We start from the raw sequence: 19,573 nt of genomic DNA, 5'->3' as shown, positions 1-19,573 counted from the left end.
CTCCAGGTCCTCCTCAGCCAGGGTATCAAATTTGTAGAATTTTGCAAACGTGTTTGCCCCTGACCAAGTAGCTGCTTGGCAAAGTTGTAAAGCCGAGACCCCTCGGGCAGCCGCCCAAGATGAGCCCACCTTCCTTGTGGAATGGGCATTGACAGATTTTGGCTGTGGCAGGCCTTCCACAGTATGTGCAAGCTGAATTGTACTACAAATCCAACGAGCAATAGTCTGCTTAGAAGCAGGAGCACCCAGCTTGTTAGGTGCATATAGGATAAACAGCGAGTCAGATTTTCTGACTCTAGCCATTCTGGAAACATATATTTTCAGTGCCCTGACAACGTCTAGCAACTTGGAGTCCTCCAAGTCCCTAGTAGCCTAGGCACCACAATAGGCTGGTTCAGGTGAAACGCTGACACCACCTTTGGGAGAAACTGGGGACGAGTCCTCAATTCTGCCCTATCCATATGGAAAATCAAATAAGGGCTTTTACAAGACAAAGCCGCCAACTTTGATACTCGCCTGGCAGAAGCCAAGGCCAATAACATAACCACCTTCCACGTGAGATATTTCAGATCCACGGTTTTTAGTGGTTCAAACCAATGTGATTTTAAGAAACTCAACACCACGTTGAGATCCCAAGGTGCCACAGGAGGCACAAACGGGGGCTGACTCTGCAGCACTCCTTTTATAAATGTCTGAACTTCAGGTACTGAAGCTAGTTCTTTTTGAAAGAAAATCGACAGAGCCGAGATCTGTACCTTAATGGAACCCAATTTAAGGCCCATAGTCACTCCTGCTTGCAGGAAATGCAGAAATCGACCTAGTTGAAATTCCTCTGTTGGGGCCCTTTCGGCCTCACACCATGCAACATATTTTCGCCATATGCGGTGATAATGAGTTGCTGTAACCTCTTTCCTGGCTTTAGTAAGCGTAGGAATGACTTCCTCCGGAATGCCCTTTTCCTTCAGGATCCGGCGTTCAACCGCCATGCCGACAAACGCAGCCGCGGTAAGTCTTGGAACAGACAGGGCCCCTGCTGCCGCAGGTCCTGTCTGAGTGGCAGAGGCCATGGGTCCTCCGATATAAATTCTTGAAGTTCTGGGTACCAAGCTCTTCTTGGCTATCCACGAGTATCGTTCTTACTCCTCGCCTTCTTATTATTCTCAGTACCTTTGGTATGAGAGGCAGAGGGGAGAACACATAAACCGACTGGTACACCCACGGTGTTACCAGAGCGTCCATAGCTATCGCCTGAGGGTCCCTTGACCCGGTGCAATATCTTTTATAGCTTTTTGTTGAGGCGGGACGCCATCATGTCCACCTGTGGCCTTTCCCAATGGTGTACAATCCTATTGGAAGACTTCTGGAGGAAGTCCCCATTCTCCCGGGTGGAGGTCGTGTCTGTTGAGAAGATCTGCTTCCCAGTTGTCCACTCCGGGAATGAACACTGCTGACAGTGCTAACACATGATTTTCCGCCTATCGGAGAATCCTTGTGGCTTCTGCCATCGCCATCCTGCTTCTTGTGCCGCCCTGTTGGTTTACATGGGCGACTGCCGTGATGTTGTCTGATTGGATCAGTACCGGCTGGTTTTGAAGCAGAGGACTTGCCGGCCTCAGGGCATTGTAAATGGCCCTCAGGTCCAGAATATTTATGTGTAGGGAAATAACCTGACTTGACCAAAGTCCCTGGAAATTTCTTCCCTGTGTGACTGCCTCCCAGCCTCAAAGGCTGGAATCCATGGTCACTAGGACCTAGTCCTGTATGCCGAACCTGCGGCCCTCTTGAAGATGGGCACTCTGCAGCCACCACAGTAGAGATACCCTGGTCCTTGGAGACAGGGTTATCAGCCTATGCATCGGAAGATGCGATCCGGACCACTTGTCCAACAGGTCCCTCTGAAAAGTTCTTGTATGGAACCTGCCTAATGGGATTGCTTCGTAGGAAGCTACCATTTTTTCCAGGACTCGCGTGCAATGATGCACCGCTACCTATTTTGGCTTCAGGAGGTCTCTGACTAGAGATGACAACTCCTTGGCTTTCTCCTCCGGGAGAAACACTATTTCTGGTTTATGTCCAGAACCATCCCCAGGAACAGTAGACGTGTCATAGGAACCAGCTGTGACTTTGGACTGTTTAGAATCCAACCATGCTGTTGTAGCACTTTCCAAAATAGTGCTACCCCGACTACCAACTGCTCCTTGGACCTCGCCCTTATAACGAGATTGTCCAAGTACGGGATAATTACAACTCCCTTTTTTTTGAAGGAGTATCAACATTTCGGCCATTACCTTAATAAAACACCCTCGGTGCCATGTACAGTCCAAACGGCAGTGTCTGGACTTGGTAATGGTAATCCTGTACCACAAATCTGAGGTACTCCTGGCGAGGATGGTAAATGGGGACATGCAGGTAAGCATCCTTGATGTCCCAGGATACCATGTAATCCCCCTCGTCCAGGCTTGGAATAACCGCCCTGAGCGATTCCATCTTGAACTTGAATTTTTTTGTTCAAGGATTTTAAATATAAAATGGGTCACACCGAACCATGCGGTTTCGGTACCCCAACCCGTGTGGAATAGTAACCCCGTCCTTATTGAAGTAGGGGCACCTTGAGTATTACCTGCTGGGAATACCGCTTATTAATTGCCTCTAGCACAGCCTCCCTGCCTGAGGGAGTTGTCAGCAAGGCATATTTTAGGAAACGGCTGGGGGGAGACATCTCGAATTCCAGCTTGTACCCCTGGGCGTGCAGGGCATGGCGGCCTTTTGCGGCAATTGGATGACCCCTAGTTCGCATTAAACACCTCCACCCTCCTTCGGTGTGGGGCTCATGTTGGCTATGCCCCAGCCCCTGAAGAATTCAAGCTGATTTCTTGCAGCAGCTAGGCACTGTAACAGCTCCAGAGCTGCTCTGTAAGGGAAGTAAAAGGGCTTGGGCCCTGCAGCACTACCTGTAGTTCGCATTGTGCGTTGGAAGGCACAAATTAAGCAGACGAGAGAAGTCAGGATAGTGCGCAAGGGCATAGAAGGGAGCGGCTCAAGAAAAATGAAGTGTAAACAGACAGCAAACTAGGCTGGAGAGAGACATGAGACAAAGAGATCTGAATTATACGAGAGCCGACCAGGGGAAACACAAATTATGCAGTCAAGTTTCCCACATTTGGGGGAATCGCAGGAGCAGCACACCCAGAGTGCAATTGGTGAGCCTTGCCCTGGGAGAAGCACATTCATGATCATAGTATCTTACCTACCAGGTAAGAAGGAGTTGGGCTAGAGCTGGGGAGGGTCGCTGCTCGGGCACCCCCCTGTCAAGTGAAGGAGATCCAACTGAGGCAGCACAAGGGAACTCTCGAAAGAAGAACAAGGCTAGAGGAAGATCTGAGACAAAGAAATCTGACTTTTACCAGAGCTGACCAGAGGAAAGCACAAACACAGTCCCCCACTACCACAAATAATGCTGTCAAGTTTACAACATTTGGGGAAATAACAGGGGTCAGCATACCCAGAATGCAATGAATGAACCTCACCCTGGGAGAACAATCTTCATGACCATGGTATCTCCTATGCAAAATAAGTATGATTTGGGATAGGGCAGGGGAGGGCCGCTGCTCAGGCACATCTCTGTCAAGTAAAGGAGATTCAACTGAGGCAGCACAAGGGAACTCTCATCTGGGGACAACAACTGCAGGAGGTACACATATTTTCAGATGAACATGGGAGGGCAGAAGGCTGCCTAATACTGAAGCACCCCCAAACAACAAACCAAATGCAACAACTAGTGCAAGCATTCCTGGGGGAAGGCCTGCAGCAGATGGATTTGCATATGGTGATGTCATCCAAGCAGTGGGTCAAAGTTGGCTTCAACCCTCGTCTGCATATGAAAAGAGAAAATTGGCATGCAGGGCATGGCGGCCTTTTGCGGTGCTTGGATGACCCCTAGTTCGCATTAAACACCTCCACCCTCCTTCGGTGTGGGGCTCATGATGGCTATGCCCCAGCCCCTGAAGCATTCAAGCTGATTTCTTGCAGCAGCTGGGCACTGTAACAGCTCCAGAGCTGCTCTGTAAGGCAAGTAAAAGGGTGTGGGCCCTGCAGCACTACCTGTAGTTTGCATTGTGCGTTGGAAGGCACAAAGTAAGCAGACGGGAGAAGTCAGGATAGTGCGCAAGGGCATAGAAGGGAGCAACTCAAGAAAAGAGAAGTGGAAACAGACTGCAAATTAGGCTGGAGAGTGACCTGAGACAAAGAGATCTGAATTATACGAGAGCCGACCAGGTGAAACACAAATTATGCAGTCAAGTGTCCAACATTTGGGGAAACCGCAGGAGTAGCACACCCAGAGTGCAATGGGTGAGCCTTGCCCTGGGAGAAGCACCTTCATGATCATAGTATCTCACCTGGCAGGTAAGTAGGAGCTGGGCTAGAGCTTGGGAGGGTCGCTGCTCGGGCACCCCCCTGTCAAGTGAAGGAAATCAAACTGAGGCAGCACAAGGGAACTCTTGAAAGAAGAACAAGGCTAGAGGAAGATCTGAGACAAAGAAATCTGACTTTTACCAGAGCTGACCAGAGGAAAGCACAAACACAGTCCCTCACTACCACAAATAATGCAGTCCAGTTTCCCACATTTGGGGAAATCACAGGGGTCAGCATACCCAGAATGCAATGAATGAACCTCACCCTGGGAAAACAATCTTCATGACCATGGTATCTCCTATGCAAAATAAGTATGATTTGGGATAGAGCTCGGGAGGGCCGCTGCTCAGGCACATCTCTGTCAAGTAAAGGAGATTCAACTGAGGCAGCACAAGGGAACTCTCATCTGGGGACAACAACTGCAGGGAGAACACATATTTTCAGATGAACATGGGAGGGCAGAGGCTGCCTAATACTGAAGCACCCCCAAACAACAAACCAAATGCAACAACTAGTGCAAGCATTCCTGGGGGAAGGCCTGCAGCAGATGGATTTGCATATGGTGATGTCATCCAAGCAGTGGGTCAAAGTTGGCTTCAACCCTCATCTGCATATGAATAGAGAAGAGGGGCGTGCAGGGCATGGCGGCCTTTTGCGGCGCTTGGATGACCCCTAGTTCGCATTAAACACCTCCACCCTCCTTCGGTGTGGGGCTCATGTTGGCTATGCCCCAGCCCCTGAAGCATTCAAGCTGATTTCTTGCAGCAGCTGGGTACTGTAACAGCTCCAGAGCTGCTCTGTAAGGCAAGTAAAAGGGTGTGGGCCCTGCAGCACTACCTGTAGTTTGCATTGTGCATTGTAAGGCACTAAGTAAGCAGACGGGAGGAGAAGTCAGGATAGTGCACTAGGGTATAGAAGGGAGGGGCTCAAGAAAAAAGAAGTGGAAACAGACAGCAAACTAGGCTGGAGAGAGACCTGAGACAAAGAGATCTGAATTATATGAGAGCTGACCAGGGGAAACACAAATTATGCAGTCAAGTTTCCCACATTTGGGAAAATCGCAGGAGCAGCACACCCAGAGTGCAATGGGTGATCCTTGTCCTGGGAGAAGCAACTTCATGATCATAGTATCTCACCTGGCAGGTAAGTAGGAGTTGGGCTAGAGCTGGGGAGGGTCGCTGCTCGGGCACCCCCCTGTCAAGTGAAGTAGATCCAACTGAGGCAGCACAAGGAAACTCTCGATAGAAGAACAAGGCTAGAGGAAGATCTAAGACAAATAAATCTGACTTTTACCAGAGCTGACCAGAGGAAAGAACAAACACAGTCCCCCACTACCACAAATAATGCAGTCGAGTTTCCCACATTTGTGGAAATCACAGGGGTCAGCAAACCCAGAATGCAATGAATGAACCTCACCCTGGGAGAACAATCTTCATGACCATGGTATCTCATAAGTATGATTTGGGATAGGGCTGGGGAGGGCCGCTGCTCAGGCACATCTCTGTCAAGAATTTATAAAGTCTATACATATATATAACCAAATGTCAATATATATATAGAACCCAGTGCTCCTATCAAAACTTATCTATTTCACCAATTTGTTGCTTATTTAATCTTTATACATCTATTAATTTTCACCATATATTATAAAATGGTGCTCCCATAGGTAGTACTGTTCTACTAATAATAAACCAAATTTTAAAGATAATCACACTTGTTATCAAGGGAGCGCAAAAAATAAAATATACAAGCTCTTTATTTTTAAAAAATATATATAGACAGAAGAAACCCACATTCAATAAAATACAATGGAGTCAACATATATAGGCACCACTATCCATATCTAAATGTAATCAGGATCTATTTCATATTGCCCTTGATGACAACGGAATGTTTATTAAAGTGTCCAAAAAATCCTCCTGGATACAGCTGTTGTAATTTAATCATTACTTTCCAATTGTAATTGATACATTAAATTCCTTCTTGTGGATGAACAGCAACAGTTGTAACCAACGCCTCTTATTTACTGCAGTTAAAGTTCATATGTAACTCACGTGAGTAATGAAAGAAAACAGGGGGAGAGCGCTGTGATGGTTGGTGAAACACAGCGGTATGCTACGACCCCCGTTAACCGTGGCTGGATCTTATTGGCACTCGCGGTCGGGATATTTCTTCCTGCCGTGGGTAGAGACCTCCTTTTGCTCGGTCTCAAATTGCTTTTTCCCCTTCACCGCTGTCTTTACATCAGACGTCCGCCGTGATGTAGCTCGTTCATGAACGGGCTTATATCTCAGCAATCAGAGTGTCCGGTAATCACCTTCCTTACGCGTTTCTCCGCTGTTATCCAAGAGCGGTTTCGTCAGAGGATACATCAGCAGCCTAGCAGGCTCTTTTTAAAATGCACCGGACCAATAGTATTACTAATTAGTTGATTGGATACATACATGTACTAATTGGATGCATACATGTAATGACTCACATATGGAACAACTTTCTAATTGCATTTGCACATATAAAGGCATTTCATAATATAAAAATAAGCAACATGGTGATTAAAAATAATAATAAAATAAGCAACAAGGTGGTTTAAAAAATAACAGAAAATATATAATCTATATACAGATTAACCTATAATCTTTCAATCAATACCTCATATCTATAATCACATATACATAATTCAGAGACTCAGCACTAAGGATCCCCATTTACTTATATAAAACCTTTTAGGGTAACATAAATCCAGGCCACTACTAAAGCAGTTCTTGTGGCGCAGGGGAAACATCACCTGCATTCTATGCAGCTAGTCCCATGTTCGAATTCAACCCGCTCAGCTTAACATCAATATTATTTATTTACTTTTAATGGGATCATTCTATCAATTCATTTTTACCTTTAATTTTTGTTAATATTATTTCTATATTTCATTATTTTAACCCCTGGAATAATTACATTGCTGTTTAAACAACAAAAAGAATTGAAGAAAAAATAAATATTAAACAGACAATTTAAGGATTCGAAGATTTAAATATTTAAAGATTTTAAAATTTAAAACAGGGAGGGGGGGGGAGGGAGGGGGGCCTTTTGGGAGAAGGAGGGGAAAATAATAAAAATAGAAAAAAAATATATATATAGAACCAAGAGAAAGTGTAAAAAGAGGATGGAGGAAGAAATCTGATGTTCATCATTACTAGTGGATTTTACTAAGGAACTTTAAAGAAATACACACAACAGGGTTATACAGTTTCATCCTAAGAGGAAAGCTGTTTCCAAAATAGCTACTTCTAATAATTTTGTTTATTTATTAAACATACAATAAATGGATATTCAATAAATAATATATTAGGTAAATCAATAGATAAAATCTTCAGAGACTGCCAATGTTGTTCAGTTCGATGCTCTCATTCAGACCATCAGGTGTAAGGGTACCCAAAGAAAAAATCCAAAATGCCTCCCTTGTCAAGTAAAGGAGATTCAACTGAGGCAGCACAAGGGAACTCTCATCTGGGGACAACAACTGCAGGGAGAACACATATTTTCAGATGAACATGGGAGGGCAGAAGGCTGCCTAATACTGAAGCACCCCCAAACAACAAACCAAATGCAACAACTAGTACAATCATTCCTGGGGGAAGGCCTGCAGCAGATGGATTTGCATATGGTGATGTCATCCAAGCAGTGGGTCAAAGTTGGCTTCAACCCTCGTCTGCATATGAAAAGAGAAAAGGGGCGTGCAGGGCATGGCGGCCTTTTGCGGCGCTTGGATGACCCCTAGTTCGCATTAAACACCTCCACCCTACTTCGGTGTGGGGCTCATGTTGGCTATGCCCCAGCCCCTGAAGCATTCAAGCTGATTACTTGCAGCAGCTGGGCACTGTAACAGCTCCAGAGCTGCTCTGTAAGGCAAGTAATAGGGTGTGGGCCCTGCAGCACTACCTGTAGTTTGCATTGTGCGTTGGAAGGCACAAAGTAAGCAGACGGGAGGAGAAGTCAGGATAGTGCACAAGGGTATAGAAGGGAGGGGCTCAAGAAAAAAGAAGTGGAAACAGACAGCAAACTAGGCTGGAGAGAGACCTGAGACAAAGAGATCTGAATTATATGAGAGCCGACCAGAGGAAACACAAATTATGCAGTCAAATTTCCCACATTTGGGGAAATCGCAGGGGCAGCACACCCAGAGTGCAATGGGTGAGCCTTGCCCTGGGAGAAGCAACTTCATGATCATAGTATCTCACCTGGCAGGTAAGTAGGAGTTGGGCTAGAGCTGGGGAGGGTCGCTGCTCGGGCACCCCCCTGTCAAGTGAAGGAGATCCAACTGAGGCAGCACAAGGGAACTCTCGAAAGAAGAACAAGGCTAGAGGAAGATCTGAGACAAAGAAATCTGACTTTTACCAGAGCTGACCAGAGGAAAGCACAAACACAGTCCCCCACTACCACAAATAATGCAGTCGAGTTTCCCACATTTGGGGAAATCACAGGGGTCAGCATACCCAGAATGCAATGAATGAACCTAACCCTGGGAGAACAATCTTCATGACCATGGTATCTCCTATGCAAAATAAGTATGATTTGGGATAGGGCTGGGGAGGGCCGCTGCTCAGGCACATCTCTGTCAAGTAAAGGAGATTCAACTGAGGCAGCACAAGGGAACTCTCATCTGGGGACAACAACTGCAGGGAGAACACATATTTTCAGATGAACATGGGAGGGCAGAAGGCTGCCTAATACTGAAGCACCCCCAAACAACAAACCAAATGCAACAACTAGTGCAAGCATTTCTGGGGGAAGGCCTGCCGCAGATGGATTTGCATATGGTGATGTCATCCAAGCAGTGGGTCAAAGTTGACTTCAACCCTTGTCTGCATATCAAAAGAGAAAAGGGGCGTGCAGGGCATGGCGGCCTTTTGCGGCGCTTGGCTGACCCCTAGTTTGCATTAAACACCTCCACCCTCCTTCGGTGTGGGGCTCATGTTGGCTATGCCCCAGCCCCTGAAGCATTTAAGCTGATTTCTTGCAGCAGCTGGGCACTGTAACAGCTCCAGAGCTGCTCTGTAAGGCAAGTAAAAGGGTATGGGCCCTGCAGCACTACCTGTAGTTTGCATTGTGCGTTGGAAGGCACAAAGTAAGCAGACGGGAGAAGTCAGGATAGTGCACAAGGGCATAGAAGGGAGCGGCTCAAGAAAAGAGAAGTGGATCAGACAGCAAACTAGGCTGGAGAGAGACCTGAGACAAAGAGATCTGAATTATACGAGAGCCGACCAGGTGAAACACAAATTATGCAGTCAAGTGTCCCACATTTGGGGAAATCGCAGGAACAGCACACCCAGAGTGCAATGGGTGAGCCTTGCCCTGGGAGAAGCAACTAAGTAGGAGTTGGGCTAGAGCTGGGGAGGGTCGCTGCTCGAGCAGCCCCCTGTCAAGTGAAGGAGATCCAACTGAGGCAGCACAAGGGAACTCTCGAAAGAAGAACAAGGCTAGAGGAAGATCTGAGACAAAGAAATCTGACTTTTACCAGAGCTGACCAGAGGAAAGCACAAACACAGTCCCCCACTACCACAAATAATGCAGTCGAGTTTCCCACATTTGGGGAAATCACAGGGGTCAGCATACCCAGAATGCAATGAATGCACCTAACCCTGGGAGAACACTCTTCATGACCATGGTATCTCCTATGCAAAATAAGTATGATTTGGGATAGGGCTGGGGAGGGCCGCTGCTCAGGCACATCTCTGTCAAGTAAAGGAGATTCAACTGAGGCAGCACAAGGGAACTCTCATCTGGGGACAACAACTGCAGGGAGAACACATATTTTCAGATGAACATGGGAGGGCAGAAGGCTGCCTAAAACTGAAGCACCCCCAAACAACAAACCAAATGCAACAACTAGTGCAAGCATTCCTGGGGGAAGGCCTGCCGCAGATGGATTTGCATATGGTGATGTCATCCAAGCAGTGGGCCAAAGTTGGCTGGAACCCTCATCTGCATATGAAAAGAGAAAAGGGTTATGCAGGGCATGGCGGCCTTTTGCGGCGCTTGGATGACCCCTAGTTCGCATTAAACACCTCCACCCTCCTTCGGTGTGGGGCTCATGTTGGCTATGCCCCAGCCCCTGAAGCATTTAAGCTGATTTCTTGCAGCAGCTGGGCACTGTAACAGCTCCAGAGCTGCTCTGTAAGGCAAGTAAAAGGGTATGGGCCCTGCAGCACTACCTGTAGTTTGCATTGTGCGTTGGAAGGCACAAAGTAAGCAGACGGGAGAAGTCAGGATAGTGCACAAGGGCATAGAAGGGAGCGGCTCAAGAAAAGAGAAGTGGATCAGACAGCAAACTAGGCTGGAGAGAGACCTGAGACAAAGAGATCTGAATTATACGAGAGCCGACCAGGTGAAACACAAATTATGCAGTCAAGTGTCCCACATTTGGGGAAATCGCAGGGACAGCACACCCAGAGTGCAATGGGTGAGCCTTGCCCTGGGAGAAGCAACTAAGTAGGAGTTGGGCTAGAGCTGGGGAGGGTCGCTGCTCGAGCAGCCCCCTGTCAAGTGAAGGAGATCCAACTGAGGCAGCACAAGGGAACTCTCGAAAGAAGAACAAGGCTAGAGGAAGATCTGAGACAAAGAAATCTGACTTTTACCAGAGCTGACCAGAGGAAAGCACAAACACAGTCCCCCACTACCACAAATAATGCAGTCGAGTTTCCCACATTTGGGGAAATCACAGGGGTCAGCATACCCAGAATGCAATGAATGCACCTAACCCTGGGAGAACAATCTTCATGACCATGGTATCTCCTATGCAAAATAAGTATGATTTGGGATAGGGCTGGGGAGGGCCGCTGCTCAGGCACATCTCTGTCAAGTAAAGGAGATTCAACTGAGGCAGCACAAGGGAACTCTCATCTGGGGACAACAACTGCAGGGAGAACACATATTTTCAGATGAACATGGGAGGGCAGAAGGCTGCCTAATACTGAAGCACCCCCAAACAACAAACCAAATGCAACAACTAGTGCAAGCATTCCTGGGGGAAGGCCTGCCGCAGATGGATTTGCATATGGTGATGTCATCCAAGCAGTGGGCCAAAGTTGGCTGGAACCCTCATCTGCATATGAAAAGAGAAAAGGGTTATGCAGGGCATGGCGGCCTTTTGCGGCGCTTGGATGACCCCTAGTTCGCATTAAACACCTCCACCCTCCTTCGGTGTGGGGCTCATGTTGGCTATGCCCCAGCCCCTGAAGCATTCAAGCTGATTTCTTGCAGCAGCTGGGCACTGTAACAGCTCCAGAGCTGCTCTGTAAGGCAAGTAAAAAGGTGTGGGCCCTGCAGCACTACCTGTAGTTCGCATTGTGCGTTGGAAGGCACAAAGTAAGCAGACGGGAGAAGTTAGGATAGTGCGCAAGGGCATAGAAGGGAGCGGCTCAAGAAAAGAGAAGTGGAAACAGACAGCAAACTAGGCTGGAGAGAGACCTGAGACAAAGAGATCTGAATTATACGAGAGCCGACCAGGGGAAACACAAATTATGCAGTCAAGTGTCCCACATTTGGGGAAATCGCAGGAGCAGCACACACAGAGTGCAATGGGTGAGCCTTGCCCTCGGAGAAGCACCTTCATAATCATAGTATCTCACCTGGCAGGTAAGTAGGAGTTGGGCTAGAGCTGGGGAGGGTCGCTGCTCGGGTACCCCCCTGTCAAATGAAGGAGATCCAACTGAGGCAGCACAAGGGAACTCTCGAAAAAAGAACAAGGCTAGAGGAAGATCTGAGACAAAGAAATCTGACTTTTACCAGAGCTGACCAGAGGAAAGCACAAACACAGTCCCCCACTACCACAAATAATGCAGTCGAGTTTCCCACATTTGGGGAAATCACAGGGGTCAGCATACCCAGAATGCAATGAATGAACCTCACCCTGGGAGAACAATCTTCATGACCATGGTATCTCCTATGCAAAATAAGTATGATTTGGGATATGGCTGGGGAGGGCCGCTGCTCAGGCACATCTCTGTCAAGTAAAGGAGATTCAACTGAGGCAGCACAAGGGAACTCTCATCTGGGGACAACAACTGCAGGGAGAACACATTTTCAGATGAACATGGGAGGGCAGAAGGCTGCCTAATACTGAAGCACCCCCAAACAAAAAACCAAATGCAACAACTAGTACAAGCATTCCTGGGGGAAGGTCTGCAGAAGACGGATTTGCATACGGTGATGTCATCCAAGCAGTGGGCCAAAGTTGGCTGGAACCCTCATCTGCATATGAAAAGAGAAAAGGGGTATGCAGGGCATGGCGGCCTTTTACGGCGCTTGGATGACCCTTAGTTCGCATTAAACACCCCCACCCTCCTTCGGTGTGGGGCTCATGTTGGCCATGCCCCAGCCCCTGAAGCATTCAAGCTGATTTCTTGCAGCAGCTTGGCACTGTAACAGCTCCAGAGCTGCTCTGTAAGGCAAGTAAAAGGGTGTGGGCCCTGCAGCACTACCTGTAGTTTGCATTGTGCATTGTAAGGTACAAAGTAAGCGGATGGGAGGAGAAGTCAGGATAGTGCACAAGGGTATAGAAGGGAGGGGCTCAAAAAAAAAGAAGTGGAAACAGACAGCAAACTAGGCTGGAGAGAGACCTGAGACAAAGAGATCTGAATTATATGAGAACCGACCAGGGGAAACACAAATTATGCAGTCAAGTTTCCCACATTTGGGGAAATCGCAGGGGCAGCACACCCAGAGTGCAATGGGTGAGCCTTGCCCTGGGAGAAGCAACTTCATGATCATAGTATCTCACCTGGCAGGTAAGTAGGAGTTGGGCTAGAGCTGGGGAGGGTCGCTGCTCGGGCACCCCCCTGTCAAGTGAAGGAGATCCAACTGAGGCAGCACAAGGGAACTCTCGAAAGAAGAACAAGGCTAGAGGAAGATCTGAGACAAAGAAATCTGACTTTTACCAGAGCTGACCAGAGGAAAGCACAAACACAGTCCCCCACTACCACAAATAATGCAGTCGAGTTTCCCACATTTGGGGAAATCACAGGGGTCAGCATACCCAGAATGCAATGAATGAACCTAACCCTGGGAGATCAATCTTCATGACCATGGTATCTCCTATGCAAAATAAGTATGATTTGGGATAGGGCTGGGGAGGGCCGCTGCTCAGGCACATCTCTGTCAAGTAAAGGAGATTCAACTGAGGCAGCACAAGGGAACTCTCATCTGGGGACAACAACTGCAGGGAGAACACATATTTTCAGATGAACATGGGAGGGCAGAAGGCTGCCTAATACTGAAGCACCCCCAAACAACAAACCAAATGCAACAACTAGTGCAAGCATTTCTGGGGGAAGGCCTGCCGCAGATGGATTTGCATATGGTGATGTCATCCAAGCAGTGGGTCAAAGTTGACTTCAACCCTTGTCTGCATATCAAAAGAGAAAAGGGGCGTGCAGGGCATGGCGGCCTTTTGCGGCGCTTGGCTGACCCCTAGTTTGCATTAAACACCTCCACCCTCCTTCGGTGTGGGGCTCATGTTGGCTATGCCCCAGCCCCTGAAGCATTTAAGCTGATTTCTTGCAGCAGCTGGGCACTGTAACAGCTCCAGAGCTGCTCTGTAAGGCAAGTAAAAGGGTGTGGGCCCTGCAGCACTACCTGTAGTTTGCATTGTGCATTGGAAGGCACAAAGTAAGCAGACGGGAGGAGAAGTCAGGATAGTGCACAAGGGTATAAAAGGGAGGGGCTCAAGAAAAAAGAAGTGGAAACAGACAGCAAACTAGGCTGGAGAGAGACCTGAGACAAAGAGATCTGAATTATACGAGAGCCGACCAGGTGAAACACAAATTATGCAGTCAAGTGTCCCACATTTGGGGAAATCGCAGGGGCAGCACACCCAGAGTGCAGTGGGTGAGCCTTGCCCTGGGAGAAGCACCTTCATGATCATAGTATCTCACCTGGCAGGTAAGTAGGAGTTGGGCTAGAGCTGGGGAGGGTCGCTGCTCGAGCAGCCTCCTGTCAAGTGAAGGAGATCCAACTGAGGCAGCACAAGGGAACTCTCGAAAGAAGAACAAGGCTAGAGGAAGATCTGAGACAAAGAAATCTGACTTTTACCAGAGCTGACCAGAGGAAAGCACAAACACAGTCCCCCACTACCACAAATAATGCAGTTGAGTTTCCCACATTTGGGGAAATCACAGGGGTCAGCATACCCAGAATGCAATGAATGAACCTAACCCTGGGAGAACAATCTTCATGACCATGGTATCTCCTATGCAAAATAAGTATGATTTGGGATAGGGCTGGGGAGGGCCGCTGCTCAGGCACATCTCTGTCAAGTAAAGGAGATTCAACTGAGGCAGCACAAGGGAACTCTCATCTGGGGACAACAACTGCAGGGAGAACACATATTTTCAGATGAACATGGGAAGGCAGAAGGCTGCCTAATACTGAAGCACCCCCAAACAACAAACCAAATGCAACAACAAGTGCAAGCATTCCTGGGGGAAGGCCTGCCGCAGATGGATTTGCATATGGTGATGTCATCCAAGCAGTGGGTCAAAGTTGGCTTCAACCCTCGTCTGCATATGAAAAGAGAAAAGGGTTATGCAGGGCATGGCGGCCTTTTGCGGCGCTTGGCTGACCCCTAGTTTGCATTAAACACCTCCACCCTCCTTTGGTGTGGGGCTCATGTTGGCTATGCCCCAGCCCCTGAAGCATTCAAGCTGATTTCTTGCAGCAGCTGGGCACTGTAACAGCTCCAGAGCTGCTCTGTAAGGCAAGTAAAAGGGTGTGGGCCCTGCAGCACTACCTGTAGTTTGCATTGTGCGTTGGAAGGCACAAAGTAAGCAGACGGGAGAAGTCAGGATAGTGCGCAAGGGCATAGAAGGGAGCGGCTCAAGAAAAGAGAAGTGGAAACGGACAGCAAACTAGGCTGGAGAGAGACCTGAGACAAAGAGATCTGAATTATACGAGAGCCGACCAGGGGAAACACAAATTATGCAGTCAAGTTTCCCACATTTGGGGAAATCGCAGGAGCAGCACACCCAGAGTGCAATGGGTGAGCCTTGCCCTGGGAGAAGCACCTTCATGATCATAGTATCTCACCTGGCAGGTAAGTAGGAGTTGGGCTAGAGCTGGGGAGGGTCGCTGCTCGGGCACCCCCCTGTCAAGTGAAGGAGATCCAACTGAGGCAGCACAAGGGAACTCTCGAAAGAAAAACAAGGCTAGAGGAAGATCTGAGACAAAGAAATCTGACTTTTACCAGAGCTGACCAGAGGAAAGCACAAACACAGTCCCCCACTACCACAAATAATGCAGTCGAGTTTCCCACATTTGGGGAAATCACAGAGGTCAGCATACCCAGAATGCAATGAATGAACCTCACCCTGGGAGAACAATCTTCATGACCATGGTATCTCCTATGCAAAATAAGTATGATTTGGGATAGGGCTGGGGAGGGCCGCTGCTCAGGCACATCTCTGTCAAGTAAAGGAGATTCAACTGAGGCAGCACAAGGGAACTCTCATCTGGGGACAACAACTGCAGGGAGAACACATATTTTCAGATGAACATGGGAGGGCAGAAGGCTGCCTAATACTGAAGCACCCCCAAACAACAAACCAAATGCAACAACAAGTGCAAGCATTCCTGGGGGAAGGCCTGCAGCAGATGGGTTTGCATATGGTGATGTCATCCAAGCAGTGGGTCAAAGTTGGCTTCAACCCTCGTCTGCATATGAAAAGAGAAAAGGGGCGTGCAGGGCATGGCGGCCTTTTGCGGCGCTTGGCTGACCCCTAGTTTGCATTAAACACCTCCACCCTCCTTCGGTGTGGGGCTCATATTGGCTATGCCCCAGCCCCTGAAGCATTCAAGCTGATTTCTTGCAGTAGCTGGGCACTGTAACAGCTCCAGAGCTGCTCTGTACGGCAAGTAAAAGGGTGTGGGCCCTGCAGCACTACCTGTAGTTTGCATTGTGCATTGGAAGGCACAAAGTAAGCAGACGGGAGAAGTCAGGATCGTGCGCAAGGGCATAGAAGGGAACGGCTCAAGAAAAGAGAAGTGGAAACAGACAGCAAACTAGGCTGGAGAGAGACCTGAGACAAAGAGATCTGAATTATACGAGATCCGACCACGGGAAACACAAATTATGCAGTCAAGTTTCCCACATTTGGGGAAATCGCAGGAGCAGCACACACAGAGTGCAATGGGTGAGCCTTGCCCTGGGAGAAGCACCTTCATGATCATAGTATCTCACCTGGCAGGTAAGTAGGAGTTGGGCTAGAGCTGGGGAGGGTCGCTGCTCGGGCACCCCCCTGTCAAGTGAAGGAGATCCAACTGAGGCAGCACAAGGGAACTCTCGAAAAAAGAACAAGGCTAGAGGAAGATCTGAGACAAAGAAATCTGACTTTTACCAGAGCTGACCAGAGGAAAGCACAAACACAGTCCCCCACTACCACAAATAATGCAGTTGAGTTTCCCACATTTGGGGAAATCACAGGGGTCAGCATACCCAGAATGCAATGAATGAACCTAACCCTGGGAGAACAATCTTCATGACCATGGTATCTCCTATGCAAAATAAGTATGATTTGGGATAGGGCTGGGGAGGGCCGCTGCTCAGGCACATCTCTGTCAAGTAAAGGAGATTCAACTGAGGCAGCACAAGGGAACTCTCATCTGGGGACAACAACTGCAGGGAGAACACATATTTTCAGATGAACATGGGAAGGCAGAAGGCTGCCTAATACTGAAGCACCCCCAAACAACAAACCAAATGCAACAACTAGTGCAAGCATTCCTGGGGGAAGGCCTGCCGCAGATGGATTTGCATATGGTGATGTCATCCAAGCAGTGGGTCAAAGTTGGCTTCAACCCTCGTCTGCATATGAAAAGAGAAAAGGGTTATGCAGGGCATGGCGGCCTTTTGCGGCGCTTGGCTGACCCCTAGTTTGCATTAAACACCTCCACCCTCCTTTGGTGTGGGGCTCATGTTGGCTATGCCCCAGCCCCTGAAGCATTCAAGCTGATTTCTTGCAGCAGCTGGGCACTGTAACAGCTCCAGAGCTGCTCTGTAAGGCAAGTAAAAGGGTATGGGCCCTGCAGCACTACCTGTAGTTTGCATTGTGCGTTGGAAGGCACAAAGTAAGCAGACGGGAGAAGTCAGGATAGTGCGCAAGGGCATAGAAGGGAGCGGCTCAAGAAAAGAGAAGTGGAAACGGACAGCAAACTAGGCTGGAGAGAGACCTGAGACAAAGAGATCTGAATTATACGAGAGCCGACCAGGGGAAACACAAATTATGCAGTCAAGTTTCCCACATTTGGGGAAATCGCAGGAGCAGCACACCCAGAGTGCAAAGGGTGAGCCTTGCCCTGGGAGAAGCACCTTCATGATCATAGTATCTCACCTGGCAGGTAAGTAGGAGTTGGGCTAGAGCTGGGGAGGGTCGCTGCTCGGGCACCCCCCTGTCAAGTGAAGGAGATCCAACTGAGGCAGCACAAGGGAACTCTCGAAAGAAAAACAAGGCTAGAGGAAGATCTGAGACAAAGAAATCTGATTTTTACCAGAGCTGACCAGAGGAAAGCACAAACACAGTCCCCCACTACCACAAATAATGCAGTCGAGTTTCCCACATTTGGGGAAATCACAGAGGTCAGCATACCCAGAATGCAATGAATGAACCTCACCCTGGGAGAACAATCTTCATGACCATGGTATCTCCTATGCAAAATAAGTATGATTTGGGATAGGGCTGGGGAGGGCCGCTGCTCAGGCACATCTCTGTCAAGTAAAGGAGATTCAACTGAGGCAGCACAAGGGAACTCTCATCTGGGGACAACAACTGCAGGGAGAACACATATTTTCAGATGAACATGGGAGGGCAGAAGGCTGCCTAATACTGAAGCACCCCCAAACAACAAACCAAATGCAACAACAAGTGCAAGCATTCCTGGGGGAAGGCCTGCAGCAGATGGGTTTGCATATGGTGATGTCATCCAAGCAGTGGGTCAAAGTTGGCTTCAACCCTCGTCTGCATATGAAAAGAGAAAAGGGGCGTGCAGGGCATGGCGGCCTTTTGCGGCGCTTGGCTGACCCCTAGTTTGCATTAAACACCTCCACCCTCCTTCGGTGTGGGGCTCATATTGGCTATGCCCCAGCCCCTGAAGCATTCAAGCTGATTTCTTGCAGTAGCTGGGCACTGTAACAGCTCCAGAGCTGCTCTGTACGGCAAGTAAAAGGGTGTGGGCCCTGCAGCACTACCTGTAGTTTGCATTGTGCATTGGAAGGCACAAAGTAAGCATACGGGAGAAGTCAGGATCGTGCGCAAGGGCATAGAAGGGAACGGCTCAAGAAAAGAGAAGTGGAAACAGACAGCAAACTAGGCTGGAGAGAGACCTGAGACAAAGAGATCTGAATTATACGAGATCCGACCACGGGAAACACAAATTATGCAGTCAAGTTTCCCACATTTGGGGAAATCGCAGGAGCAGCACACCCAGAGTGCAATGGGTGAGCCTTGCCCTGGGAGAAGCACCTTCATGATCATAGTATCTCACCTGGCAGGTAAGTAGGAGTTGGGCTAGAGCTGGGGAGGGTCGCTGCTCGGGCACCCCCCTGTCAAGTGAAGGAGATCCAACTGAGGCAGCACAAGGGAACTCTCGAAAGAAAAACAAGGCTAGAGGAAGATCTGAGACAAAGAAATCTGACTTTTACCAGAGCTGACCAGAGGAAAGCACAAACACAGTCCCCCACTACCACAAATAATGCAGTCGAGTTTCCCCCATTTGGGGAAATCACAGGAGTCAGCATACCCAGAATGCAATGAATGAACCTCACCCTGGGAGAACAATCTTCATGACCATGGTATCTCCTATGCAAAATAAGTATGATTTGGGATAGGGCTGGGGAGGGCCGCTGCTCAGGCACATCTCTGTCAAGTAAAGGAGATTCAACTGAGGCAGCACAAGGGAACTCTCATCTGGGGACAACAACTGCAGGGAGAACACATCTTTTTTAGATGAACATGGGAGGGCAGAAGGCTGCCTAATACTGAAGCACCCCCAAACTAAAATTCTAGTTTCTCTAATGTCCTAGAGTATGCTGGGGACTCCGTAAGGACCATGGGGATAGACGGGCTCCGCAGGAGACATGGGCACTTTAAGAAAGACTTTAGTTCTGGGTGTGCACTGG

General features: G+C 48.5%; 20 non-coding genes and 4 pseudogenes across 20 annotated transcripts; all 24 read right to left on the bottom strand.

Moving 5' to 3' along the window:
* Window positions 1–3,099: 3,099 nt before the first annotated feature.
* LOC134986477 (U1 spliceosomal RNA) lies at window positions 3,100–3,262 on the bottom strand. Its single transcript, XR_010192348.1, has one exon. It is a non-coding gene; the product is annotated as a U1 spliceosomal RNA (small nuclear RNA).
* Window positions 3,263–3,414: 152 nt separating this feature from the next.
* On the bottom strand, window positions 3,415–3,578 carry LOC134986391 (U1 spliceosomal RNA). Its single transcript, XR_010192283.1, has one exon. It is a non-coding gene; the product is annotated as a U1 spliceosomal RNA (small nuclear RNA).
* Window positions 3,579–4,249: 671 nt separating this feature from the next.
* On the bottom strand, window positions 4,250–4,412 carry LOC134986460 (U1 spliceosomal RNA). The gene has a single exon (XR_010192333.1). It is a non-coding gene; the product is annotated as a U1 spliceosomal RNA (small nuclear RNA).
* Window positions 4,413–4,564: 152 nt separating this feature from the next.
* Window positions 4,565–4,728, bottom strand: LOC134986376 (U1 spliceosomal RNA). The gene has a single exon (XR_010192269.1). It is a non-coding gene; the product is annotated as a U1 spliceosomal RNA (small nuclear RNA).
* Window positions 4,729–5,422: 694 nt separating this feature from the next.
* Window positions 5,423–5,564, bottom strand: LOC134986446 (U1 spliceosomal RNA; annotated as a pseudogene).
* Window positions 5,565–5,716: 152 nt separating this feature from the next.
* On the bottom strand, window positions 5,717–5,871 carry LOC134986457 (U1 spliceosomal RNA; annotated as a pseudogene).
* A 2,626-nt stretch (window positions 5,872–8,497) lies between these two features.
* LOC134986422 (U1 spliceosomal RNA) lies at window positions 8,498–8,660 on the bottom strand. The gene has a single exon (XR_010192307.1). It is a non-coding gene; the product is annotated as a U1 spliceosomal RNA (small nuclear RNA).
* Window positions 8,661–8,812: 152 nt separating this feature from the next.
* LOC134986503 (U1 spliceosomal RNA) lies at window positions 8,813–8,976 on the bottom strand. Its single transcript, XR_010192372.1, has one exon. It is a non-coding gene; the product is annotated as a U1 spliceosomal RNA (small nuclear RNA).
* A 956-nt stretch (window positions 8,977–9,932) lies between these two features.
* On the bottom strand, window positions 9,933–10,096 carry LOC134986362 (U1 spliceosomal RNA). Its single transcript, XR_010192255.1, has one exon. It is a non-coding gene; the product is annotated as a U1 spliceosomal RNA (small nuclear RNA).
* A 956-nt stretch (window positions 10,097–11,052) lies between these two features.
* Window positions 11,053–11,216, bottom strand: LOC134986343 (U1 spliceosomal RNA). Its single transcript, XR_010192238.1, has one exon. It is a non-coding gene; the product is annotated as a U1 spliceosomal RNA (small nuclear RNA).
* Window positions 11,217–11,887: 671 nt separating this feature from the next.
* LOC134986469 (U1 spliceosomal RNA) lies at window positions 11,888–12,050 on the bottom strand. The gene has a single exon (XR_010192341.1). It is a non-coding gene; the product is annotated as a U1 spliceosomal RNA (small nuclear RNA).
* Window positions 12,051–12,202: 152 nt separating this feature from the next.
* On the bottom strand, window positions 12,203–12,366 carry LOC134986489 (U1 spliceosomal RNA). Its single transcript, XR_010192358.1, has one exon. It is a non-coding gene; the product is annotated as a U1 spliceosomal RNA (small nuclear RNA).
* A 672-nt stretch (window positions 12,367–13,038) lies between these two features.
* Window positions 13,039–13,201, bottom strand: LOC134986410 (U1 spliceosomal RNA). The gene has a single exon (XR_010192296.1). It is a non-coding gene; the product is annotated as a U1 spliceosomal RNA (small nuclear RNA).
* A 152-nt stretch (window positions 13,202–13,353) lies between these two features.
* On the bottom strand, window positions 13,354–13,517 carry LOC134986350 (U1 spliceosomal RNA). The gene has a single exon (XR_010192244.1). It is a non-coding gene; the product is annotated as a U1 spliceosomal RNA (small nuclear RNA).
* A 674-nt stretch (window positions 13,518–14,191) lies between these two features.
* LOC134986433 (U1 spliceosomal RNA) lies at window positions 14,192–14,354 on the bottom strand. Its single transcript, XR_010192314.1, has one exon. It is a non-coding gene; the product is annotated as a U1 spliceosomal RNA (small nuclear RNA).
* A 152-nt stretch (window positions 14,355–14,506) lies between these two features.
* Window positions 14,507–14,670, bottom strand: LOC134986495 (U1 spliceosomal RNA). Its single transcript, XR_010192364.1, has one exon. It is a non-coding gene; the product is annotated as a U1 spliceosomal RNA (small nuclear RNA).
* Window positions 14,671–15,341: 671 nt separating this feature from the next.
* Window positions 15,342–15,504, bottom strand: LOC134986406 (U1 spliceosomal RNA). The gene has a single exon (XR_010192292.1). It is a non-coding gene; the product is annotated as a U1 spliceosomal RNA (small nuclear RNA).
* A 152-nt stretch (window positions 15,505–15,656) lies between these two features.
* Window positions 15,657–15,820, bottom strand: LOC134986507 (U1 spliceosomal RNA). The gene has a single exon (XR_010192376.1). It is a non-coding gene; the product is annotated as a U1 spliceosomal RNA (small nuclear RNA).
* Window positions 15,821–16,502: 682 nt separating this feature from the next.
* On the bottom strand, window positions 16,503–16,654 carry LOC134986424 (U1 spliceosomal RNA; annotated as a pseudogene).
* Window positions 16,655–16,806: 152 nt separating this feature from the next.
* On the bottom strand, window positions 16,807–16,970 carry LOC134986494 (U1 spliceosomal RNA). Its single transcript, XR_010192363.1, has one exon. It is a non-coding gene; the product is annotated as a U1 spliceosomal RNA (small nuclear RNA).
* Window positions 16,971–17,641: 671 nt separating this feature from the next.
* On the bottom strand, window positions 17,642–17,804 carry LOC134986411 (U1 spliceosomal RNA). The gene has a single exon (XR_010192297.1). It is a non-coding gene; the product is annotated as a U1 spliceosomal RNA (small nuclear RNA).
* Window positions 17,805–17,956: 152 nt separating this feature from the next.
* On the bottom strand, window positions 17,957–18,120 carry LOC134986506 (U1 spliceosomal RNA). The gene has a single exon (XR_010192375.1). It is a non-coding gene; the product is annotated as a U1 spliceosomal RNA (small nuclear RNA).
* A 682-nt stretch (window positions 18,121–18,802) lies between these two features.
* LOC134986400 (U1 spliceosomal RNA) lies at window positions 18,803–18,954 on the bottom strand (annotated as a pseudogene).
* A 152-nt stretch (window positions 18,955–19,106) lies between these two features.
* LOC134986346 (U1 spliceosomal RNA) lies at window positions 19,107–19,270 on the bottom strand. Its single transcript, XR_010192241.1, has one exon. It is a non-coding gene; the product is annotated as a U1 spliceosomal RNA (small nuclear RNA).
* Window positions 19,271–19,573: the final 303 nt, after the last annotated feature.

Source organism: Pseudophryne corroboree (genome assembly GCF_028390025.1).
Source record: "Pseudophryne corroboree isolate aPseCor3 chromosome 7 unlocalized genomic scaffold, aPseCor3.hap2 SUPER_7_unloc_3, whole genome shotgun sequence".
Lineage (NCBI taxonomy): Eukaryota > Metazoa > Chordata > Amphibia > Anura > Myobatrachidae > Pseudophryne > Pseudophryne corroboree.
This window is presented reverse-complemented; position numbering and strand designations above follow the sequence as displayed.